The sequence below is a fragment of the Thalassophryne amazonica genome, chromosome 5 (assembly GCF_902500255.1).
Source record: "Thalassophryne amazonica chromosome 5, fThaAma1.1, whole genome shotgun sequence".
NCBI lineage: Eukaryota > Metazoa > Chordata > Actinopteri > Batrachoidiformes > Batrachoididae > Thalassophryne > Thalassophryne amazonica.
The window spans coordinates 96701724-96710605 of record NC_047107.1 but is presented as its reverse complement, the minus strand read 5'-3'; positions in this window follow the sequence as shown (position 1 = coordinate 96710605).

Genomic DNA, 8882 nt, shown 5'->3' with positions numbered 1-8882 from the left:
ACTGTCTGTAGTAAGTGTAACACTGAACAGAAAGGCTTTATGATGAATGAAGAAGTGTTTTCTCTTCATCATAGTGTTTTATCAATCAATCAATCAATCAATTTTATTTATATAACGCCAAATCACAACAAACAGTTGCCCCAAGGCGCTTTATATTGTAAGGCAAGGCCATACAATAATTATGTAAAACCCCAACGGTCAAAACGACCCCCTGTGAGCAAGCACTTGGCTACAGTGGGAAGGAAAAACTCCCTTTTAACAGGAAGAAACCTCCAGCAGAACCAGGCTCAGGGAGGGGCAGTCTTCTGCTGGGACTGGTTGGGGCTGAGGGAGAGAACCAGGAAAAAGACATGCTGTGGAGGGGAGCAGAGATCAATCACTAATGATTAAATGCAGAGTGGTGCATACAGAGCAAAAAGAGAAAGAAACACTCAGTGCATCATGGGAACCCCCCAGCAGTTTAAGTCTATAGCAGCATAACTAAGGGATGGTTCAGGGTCACCTGATCCAGCCCTAACTATAGGCTTTAGCAAAAAGGAAAGTTTTAAGCCTAATCTTAAAAGTAGAGAGGGTGTCTGTCTCCCTGATCTGAATTGGGAGCTGGTTCCACACGAGAGGAGCCTGAAAGGTGAAGGCTCTGCCTCCCATTCTACTCTTAAAAACCCTAGGAACTACAAGTAAGCCTGCAGTCTGAGAGCGAAGCGCTCTATTGGGGTGGTGTCTGGTTAGACACCATGTTTCTAAGATTTGTGGGGCCAAGTACAATAACTTCAGTTTTATCTGAGTTTAAAAGCAGATACACTTTGAGCTCATCAGTGTTCAACTGGTTCTTATACGTAAATGTCTGTTTATATGATGGTTTGTGTGTCATTTGAAAAGAAAATGCAATTTTGAGAAGAAATAACATTGTTTTGAATGTAAAGTGTCATTTTGCAGAAGAATTGAGGAGTTTTGCCCATTTTGTGTGTGTGTGTGTGTGTGTGTGTGTGTGTGTGTGTGTGTGTGTGTGTGTGTGTGTGTGTGTGTGTGTGTGTGTGTGTGTGTGTGTGTGTGTGTGTGTGTGTGTGTGTGTGTGTGTGTGTGTGTGTGGACTTCTGAGTGTATGAGGCATGTTTTCAGAAAATTTGTGTAAACAATGAAGAAAAACTGTAGTAATTCAGGTGGAAGTGGAAAAAATCTCTTCATGAACTACACTTTTCAAAAGTCAACTCGTCGTTAAAAATATCAGACCAAATCTTCTGTTTTTTCAGAGCACCAAATTTGGCAGATGTTCAGACAGACTGGTGTATTCTAAGCAAGTCTGGATATTAAGTCCTCCTGAATGTTGCCTAGAAGAACCAATGTAGCCATTCAGTATTACAGTTATATGGGATTAGTCATTGTCTAGATGTTAGACTTACAAAGAGGAGTTGTTAATTCAAAACCAGAGGGCTTGGATTCATAACTGCTTGTTCATGACAGTCATTTAGTTCAAAACAATGTGGTGGCCGTTTTGAAAAATAACTACCTCTCTATCAATGTTATAGGAGATCTTCAGAGAGTCTGTCAGTAATGTATTCAGGGTGTTCATGTAAACTAAGGTATATATTGTATAAAAATGTAAGAAGACATTGAATGCATTAATAAATAAATATTATTTTAAAGTTTCACAGTTAACGCTTCATTCAATATAAGCTAATATTTATTCCTCCATTCCCTAACTTTGACGAATAAATGATTGATAAATATATTAACACGTTAACGAAGTGTCAGCGCATGCTTATTACTGTATTCACTAATGTCAGTTTACATACCAATATTGTACAGTTAACAGTATATTTAAGAAATATTAATAATCTTAAAAAATGTCTCAATTTGTAGTATTTTTTTGCAATTTGTGTTAATTAATTGTCTGTTCACATCTTGACACCATGGATTGAAGAAAATCAGACAAACAATGTGCAACAGATATAAGTTGCATTATGCAGTTTTTCTCCCGTCAAAGTCACAGAAGACGATAACTCCTTCAGCATTGTTGTGGCTGTCTTGGTGGCTTCCCTCACGAGTCGTCTTCTTGCACAGTCACTCAATTTTTGAGAAGCACCGAGTCCATTCAGATTTAGTACACAAAATCATACTGTTTGTGTTTCTTAAAGAAATGTTCACGTAGCCATCCACTGACATGTCTCATGAAAGCTGGCTGTAAATATGTACTTTTCTCCTCTCCATCATGTCAGCCAGCTCTCTCCCTTTACCAGTCATACTGCCAACATTCAATGTTCCAACTCTCACTTCCACCCTTCTACATAGTTTTTCTCTTCTCCCAATGACTCTGGACATGTCTTCTTCTTCTTCTTCTTCTTCAGACTGGTGTATTCTAAGCAAGTCTGGACATTAAGTCCATCTGTATGTTGCCTAGAAGAACCAAGGTAGCCATTCAGTATATTACTATATTCTTCTTCTTCTTCTTCACTCAGCAGGAACCCAATTTTCACCAGCACCCTGTTGGAAATTCGATTTGTACTCTGCATGGTTATGTTAGCTTGTTTTAAGCCAGATGCCCTTCCGGATGCCACCTCAGGGCTGGGTTTGGGGAGGTGATGGTCTAGTGGTTAAGGGTTGGGCTTCAGACTAGAGGATCCTTGGTTCAAAACCCAGCCAGAGCGGAAAATCAGTAAGAGCCCTTGGGCAAGGTCCTTAATCCCCTGGATGCTCCGGGTGTGTAGTGAGCGCCTTGCATGGCAGCACCCTGACATCAATGTGTGAGTGTCTCTGTGTGAATGGGTGAATGTGAGACATCAATGTAAAGCACTTTGAGCTTTTGAAGCAGATGGAAAAGCGTTATGTAAATGCAGTCCATTTCCCTCGTCATTTATCCAGGTTTTGAACCACCACTCAGAGTGTACTGGCTGCACACCCCATGTAGAAAACAGATTGTTGCTGACAAATGTGGACATCACACTGAATACACACTGTCAATGTATGACGGTTGATTGTTCAGACTCAGGATTCATTCATTTTATTTCTACTAAACATTAAAGACAATCATACAATCATGTGCATTATTTTGGCTGCACAAAAACAAAATATTTGGTGTTTGACCAGAGGCTGGATGTCTTTGGGTCAGGTGAACCTGATGGGGTAAAAAAAAAAACAGAGTGAAACAAAATGTTAGGAATCACAGAAAGTGAAGTCTTATGAAGCTTTTTGTTGTTTTGTTTTTTTTAAACATTGCAAAACATTTTACATGCACCGTTCATTAAATGTTATGACCCCTGACCCACAGAGCTACACATGCAGCAGGTAGCTGAGTGGGTAAGGAGCTGACCTGCCAATATGTAAACCTGCGTTTGAATCCTGAGTGAATAAAAAAATCAGTCAGTCTGAGCAAAGTCCTTCATCCCCAAGTTGTTCCAGTGTGAAAAAATGTTGCATGAACTGACCTGGAGCTTGTTCAGTTCTCAGGACAAGAATATCTGTTGAGTGCTGTTTGACATTTGCGCTTCAGGAGTTTCATTCTAGGGGGAAAAAAGCAATCAAATTTATCTTCAGTTTTCTTCATCAACAAGGTTGAACTCGTTCTTTAATGTGCCTGTGTTACTTACCGTGACATTGCAATGACAACTCCCGCAGCAGCCCGAAACTGTCCGAGGGGACTGAGCCCGGAGGTCCAGCGGGGTGATGATAGTGATCCCCTCTCATCTTGAAGCAGACTGAGCAGATAGCGCTTCTGGAAAACCAGAGCTTTCCTGCGGCTCTCTGCCCGCAGGTAGCGCTCATACAAACGCCGCATCTGCAAAGCAAAAACAAAACTTGTCATTGTTTTGTTCCTCTGATCAATAAACATGATAAACTGTAGTTTTAAAGAGCCAGCAAACAAAATTTTGGATTCCACACAAACTGAAAATGCTCAATGACCTGCTGTTTTTCTTTAAACCCTTTGGACACACAACAGGTCAACAGATCCATGAGCAGAAATAGATATTGATAAGGATATTGAATGTCTGTACCACCAGATACCGTACATCCAGAAAGTATTCACAGCGCTTCACTTCTTCCACATTTGGTTATGTTACAGCCTTTTTCCAAAAGCCACACAACTCTACTCACAGAACCCCATAATAATAACATTTTTTTTGCAAATTTATTAAAAAAAAAACAATTAAGAAATCACATGCAGGGTTCTTGCCAGTGCAGTTGAGCGTAAGGGGCCCCTACACTGTGATTTGGATCCCCTGATCCCCTGGATACCTAATAAATAGGTATTTTAATTATGGAGGACACAAAACCGTAAATCAATGTCTCAGCATCCATCAAATGAGGTCAGTCTCATCCTTGCAATGTTACCTTATTTTCCAGAGTATGAGTCTCGTTTTGCAGCTTATATACAAAAAATTACTTGTTCATTATTAAGAATAATAATTATTATAATGCCTATTTTTTTTCAAGTAATCTGCACAAAGAAACTCCAATAATTAAAGAACTAACAGCAATATTAAAAAGTCCACTCCATCAATGCACAAAAATCCCATATTAATCAGCTGATATTACAGAAAAAGATACAAATTTAACTCAGGAAAATATGGTTATTAAATGAAAATGGGTCGTCTTAGCTGACATCCAGCTTTTCACAAACAGAAAGACACACGTGAATATTTCTAATATTCCCTGCACGGACCTCTTTTCCAGTGTAAGAAGAGTAAAGTTGGAAAAGTATTAATCATGCTTAAAGCTCGACTGCTTACCAGCTTGCTCTTGGATCTCTCGTATTGCTCCTCCCTCTCCATGACTTTATCCTTCAGCCGACAGAGTGCCTCCTTGAGCTGCAATAGTTCCCTGTCTCTGTTTTTGGAAAGCTCTCTCTCCATCTCTAAAGCACGGCTGGCTTCCTCTTTCTGCTCCATCAACTTATCCATTGCAGCACGAAGTCGGATGACGGCCTCCTGCTCCCTGCACAACTCTTCTGTCCTCATTCTACTCTCCTCTTCCCATCTCCTTTGTTTCTGCAACAGACCAGCCTTCACTTTGTCCACCGCAGATGCCAGCTCCTCCCGGTGTCTTCGCTCCTGGTCTGACTGGACCTCGGTGTCAGAGATGGACTCGCTGCCCCTGATAGCATCAGCTTCATAGCTGCTCCTCAGCTCATCCAGCTGCCTGGAGAAACATTTCTTCTGTTCTTGCACTTTCCTGTGAGCATCAATACGCTTGGAGTAAAGGTCTGCAATGTGAGATTCAGCCTCATTCAGGAGGTGCTCGAGTCGACTCCTCTCTTGGAAGCTCCGAGCTTTTTGTTGGCCTGAACGCTGACGTTCATCTTCCAACTCCCTCTGGGTGTCAGCGAGGTGTTTCTCAAGAAGCTTCCTATGAGACTGTTCAGTCTGAAGTTCAAGCCTGAGCTTCCTGCAGGTCACTCTCTCCTGCTCCAGCTGACCCTGCAGAGCCATGACCTGTGCCGTCTCCTCCTGCTCAAAGGTCACGGGGGAATGGGAAGGGGATTGTTCAAGGTGGTCCACACGGTTGGAGCCATCACCAGAATGATGCTGGTTCTGACCCAAGAACTGGGCACTGAGATCTGAGAAACAATGCTGCTTTAAAATACGGGCCAGCTCAGCCTGCAGAAAAAGTGACAAGATAAATTTAAAAAACATTTAAAGAGATGTTGTCAAATGATGTTTCTTCCAAATATGCGTTTGGAGCCCACCTGAATTGCGGGTGAGAGCAGATTTGTGCTGTGGCTCACACTGGTGGCAGCACTCTCTGTGTTCGGGGTGGGCTTCATCACTCTGTCCAGCTTTGTTTTTAACCCAGAACTCACATCTGAACCACAAGAGGAGAAACATGAGATTTATGCTGAATTTAGTAGCGAGTAACAAACACTGGCACAGCTGTGTGTGTTTGCAGGATGCAGATACTTACGGATGTCATATCCATCACTGGTCCAGTCTGATGCTGACAAGGAAGATGTGGAACCAAACAGAGATGGAGGAGCTGTCTGGTCAAGTGCTTTGAACTCATACATCTGAAAGAAAAATGTTTTGTTTTGTTTTTTTCATAATGTTGACAACAATTTTAGTTATTGGCCGCATTAAAATCTCAATATGAGAAATAATAATAATAAAAAAATGCTATTTTTTGAAATCCATGAACACAACTATTTAACACACAAACATCAACATCTCGCGAGTCGAGCATGAAAAACCTTTACTTGACAGATAATACAGGCCAGTTTAAACATAAAAGAGAATCATTTTAGAAAAAATTGACCCCCCCCCCCTTTGTAATCCATTTTCTTTTTTGTTGTAAGTTTTGTTTGTGGTTGTTTTGGACTGTGAAAGAGACTGTAAAAGAGAATCATCTGAGAAAAACTTGCCGTTTTGTTTTTCTGAGTCATTTTTAAATTACAGCAGAAATTGTTCACTATGTCAGAATAAAGCTAAAAGTTTTCTGCTCACTGCTGTGTAAAAAAAACTGCTGTATGAACTGTGCTCACGCTTCGAATGAAAGTGTTTGTTGTTTGAGCTTTGTGATGTCAAAGACAGCTGCTATGATTTGCGACTCATAAAGCAGCTTCCCTCCCTTTATGTGTTTGAAAACATCAAAGAACCCCATTTGATGATGTCATTGAGCTGAATGTCTTAATGCTTTCAATCAGAATATGTTTTTGTTTTAAAAACATATCCAATTAGCCAATAATTAATGCTACATCAGCATTTGTAAAACAAATCAGCATGTGCCACTGTTTGTCAAACATTTTTTAATTATGTGTCTCCAAAGTGATTTACACCTGTAAAGTACCTCATCATCTTAAACTGCAGTTGATGTTTCTGTTATTTCGGATAAATGAGCATTACCTGAATAATCAATAAGCATTTGGAAACTTGACAGATGACACAGATCAATATAAACATACAAGAGAATCATATGAGGAAAACGTATCTTTTTCAAACACACACTGAAAAAAAGTGAAATGTCAGTACACTTCATTCAAAGTACTTATTTACATTGGTCTAATGGAAAATTGTGGTTTCCAGTTTAAATCTGATGGAATCACTTTACCAAATAATAAATATACATTGTGAAAAACTAAAAAAATTCAAACTTAACTTTGAACAGTGAACTTTATGACTCATAAAGCACCTTCCTGCCTTTGCCTCTTATGGCCATTGTGGATTTTTAAACCAAGTGCAGTGGGGGGTGGGGTGGGGGGGGGGGGTGGGAGGGTGCTTTTTCAAGCATATGACTGTTCTTGACAGACAATACAGGCCAATTTAAACATAAAAGAATCATTCTTCAAAAAAGAGCATTAAGGACAATTCATAATGCAGGTTATCATGACCACACCAACCCATTGTTCATTAAATCGAAAACATTAAAACTTCATGATATGATTTTGTTCAAGGCTGTTCAATTAATGTACAAAGTGAAAAATAAACAAGTGCCCTTTAGAATTCATGAATATTTTTGCTGAGAGAGAGGGAAAATATAATTTACGGGGCTTGTATTATTTTAAAATTGCTGGTGCTCGGACGACCAGGAAAGGTTTCTGTGTCTCCATGTGTGGCCCTAGAATATGGAATAACCTGACGGATGAACTCAAACGATGTCCAAATATCAATCAGTTTAAAAAGCAATATAAAGACATGATGTTTTCAAGATGTGTCTGCTGAAGAAGGATGAGTTTTGTGTGTTGCAAAATTGTAAATTTAAATTTGTTTGGTATCATTCAGATTGTGTCCTTTAAATTGAAGAGATGGAAGTTGTTCAAAATGGGAGTGAGAATAGTTGTTTTTTTTTTTTTTTGTTCCCCCCCCCACCTTTGTAATCCATTTTCTTTTTTGTTGTAAGTTTTGTTTGTGGTTGTTTTGGACTGTGAAAGAGACTGTAAAAGAGAATCATCTGAGAAAAACTTGCCGTTTTGTTTTTCTGAGTCATTTTTAAATTACAGCAGGAATTGTTCACTATGTCAGAATTAAGTTAAAAGTTTTCTGCTCACTGCTGTGTAAAAAAACTGCTGTATGAACTGTGCTCATGCTTCAAATGAAAGCGTTTGTTGTTTGAGCTTTGTGATGTCAAAGAGGGCTGCTATGATGTTTAAGCAGACACTGTGAGCTTTGTGACTCATAAAGCAGCTTCCTTCCCTTTATGTGTTTGAAAACATCAAAGAACCCCATTTTATGATGTCACTGAGCTGAATGTCTTAATGCTTTAAATGAGAATGCGTTTTTGTTTTAAAATATATCCAATTCGTTGATCACTTAGTTTTATATTATGTTCAATACATTATATATTGTTTGATGTTCAAGGGAAAGTTGTTGTTGTTGTTGTTGTTGTTGTTGTTGTCATCAGCCAATAATTAATGCTGCATCAACATTTGAAAAACAATGCAGCATGTGTCACTGTTTCTCAAACATTTTTAATTATGTGTCTCCAAACTGATTTACACCCGTAAAGTAGCTCACATCATCTTAAACTGCAGTTGAAGTTTCTGTTATTTTGGATAAATGAGCATGACTTGAATAATCAATAAGCATTTGGAAACATCAATATAAACATACAAGAGAAACATATGAGGAAAACGCACCTTTTTGTTGTCAGAATAAAGTTAAAGGTTTTCTGCTCACTGCCGTGTAAAACAGATGTATGAACTGTGCTCACGCTTCCAATGAAGGTGTTTGTTGTTTGAACTTTGTGATGTTAAAGAAGGTTGCTATGATGTTTAAACAGACACTGTGAGCTTTGTGACTCATAAAGCAGCTTCCCTCCCTTCATCTGTTTCAGGGATACAGTTGAATCAAATGGATTTCATGTGATGTCACAAAGACTGCACCTCACAGTGTCAACTCAGACACAACATGACATCATAAAGTGGGTTCCACTTTATCTTTGTCTGAGAGGGATTTTTC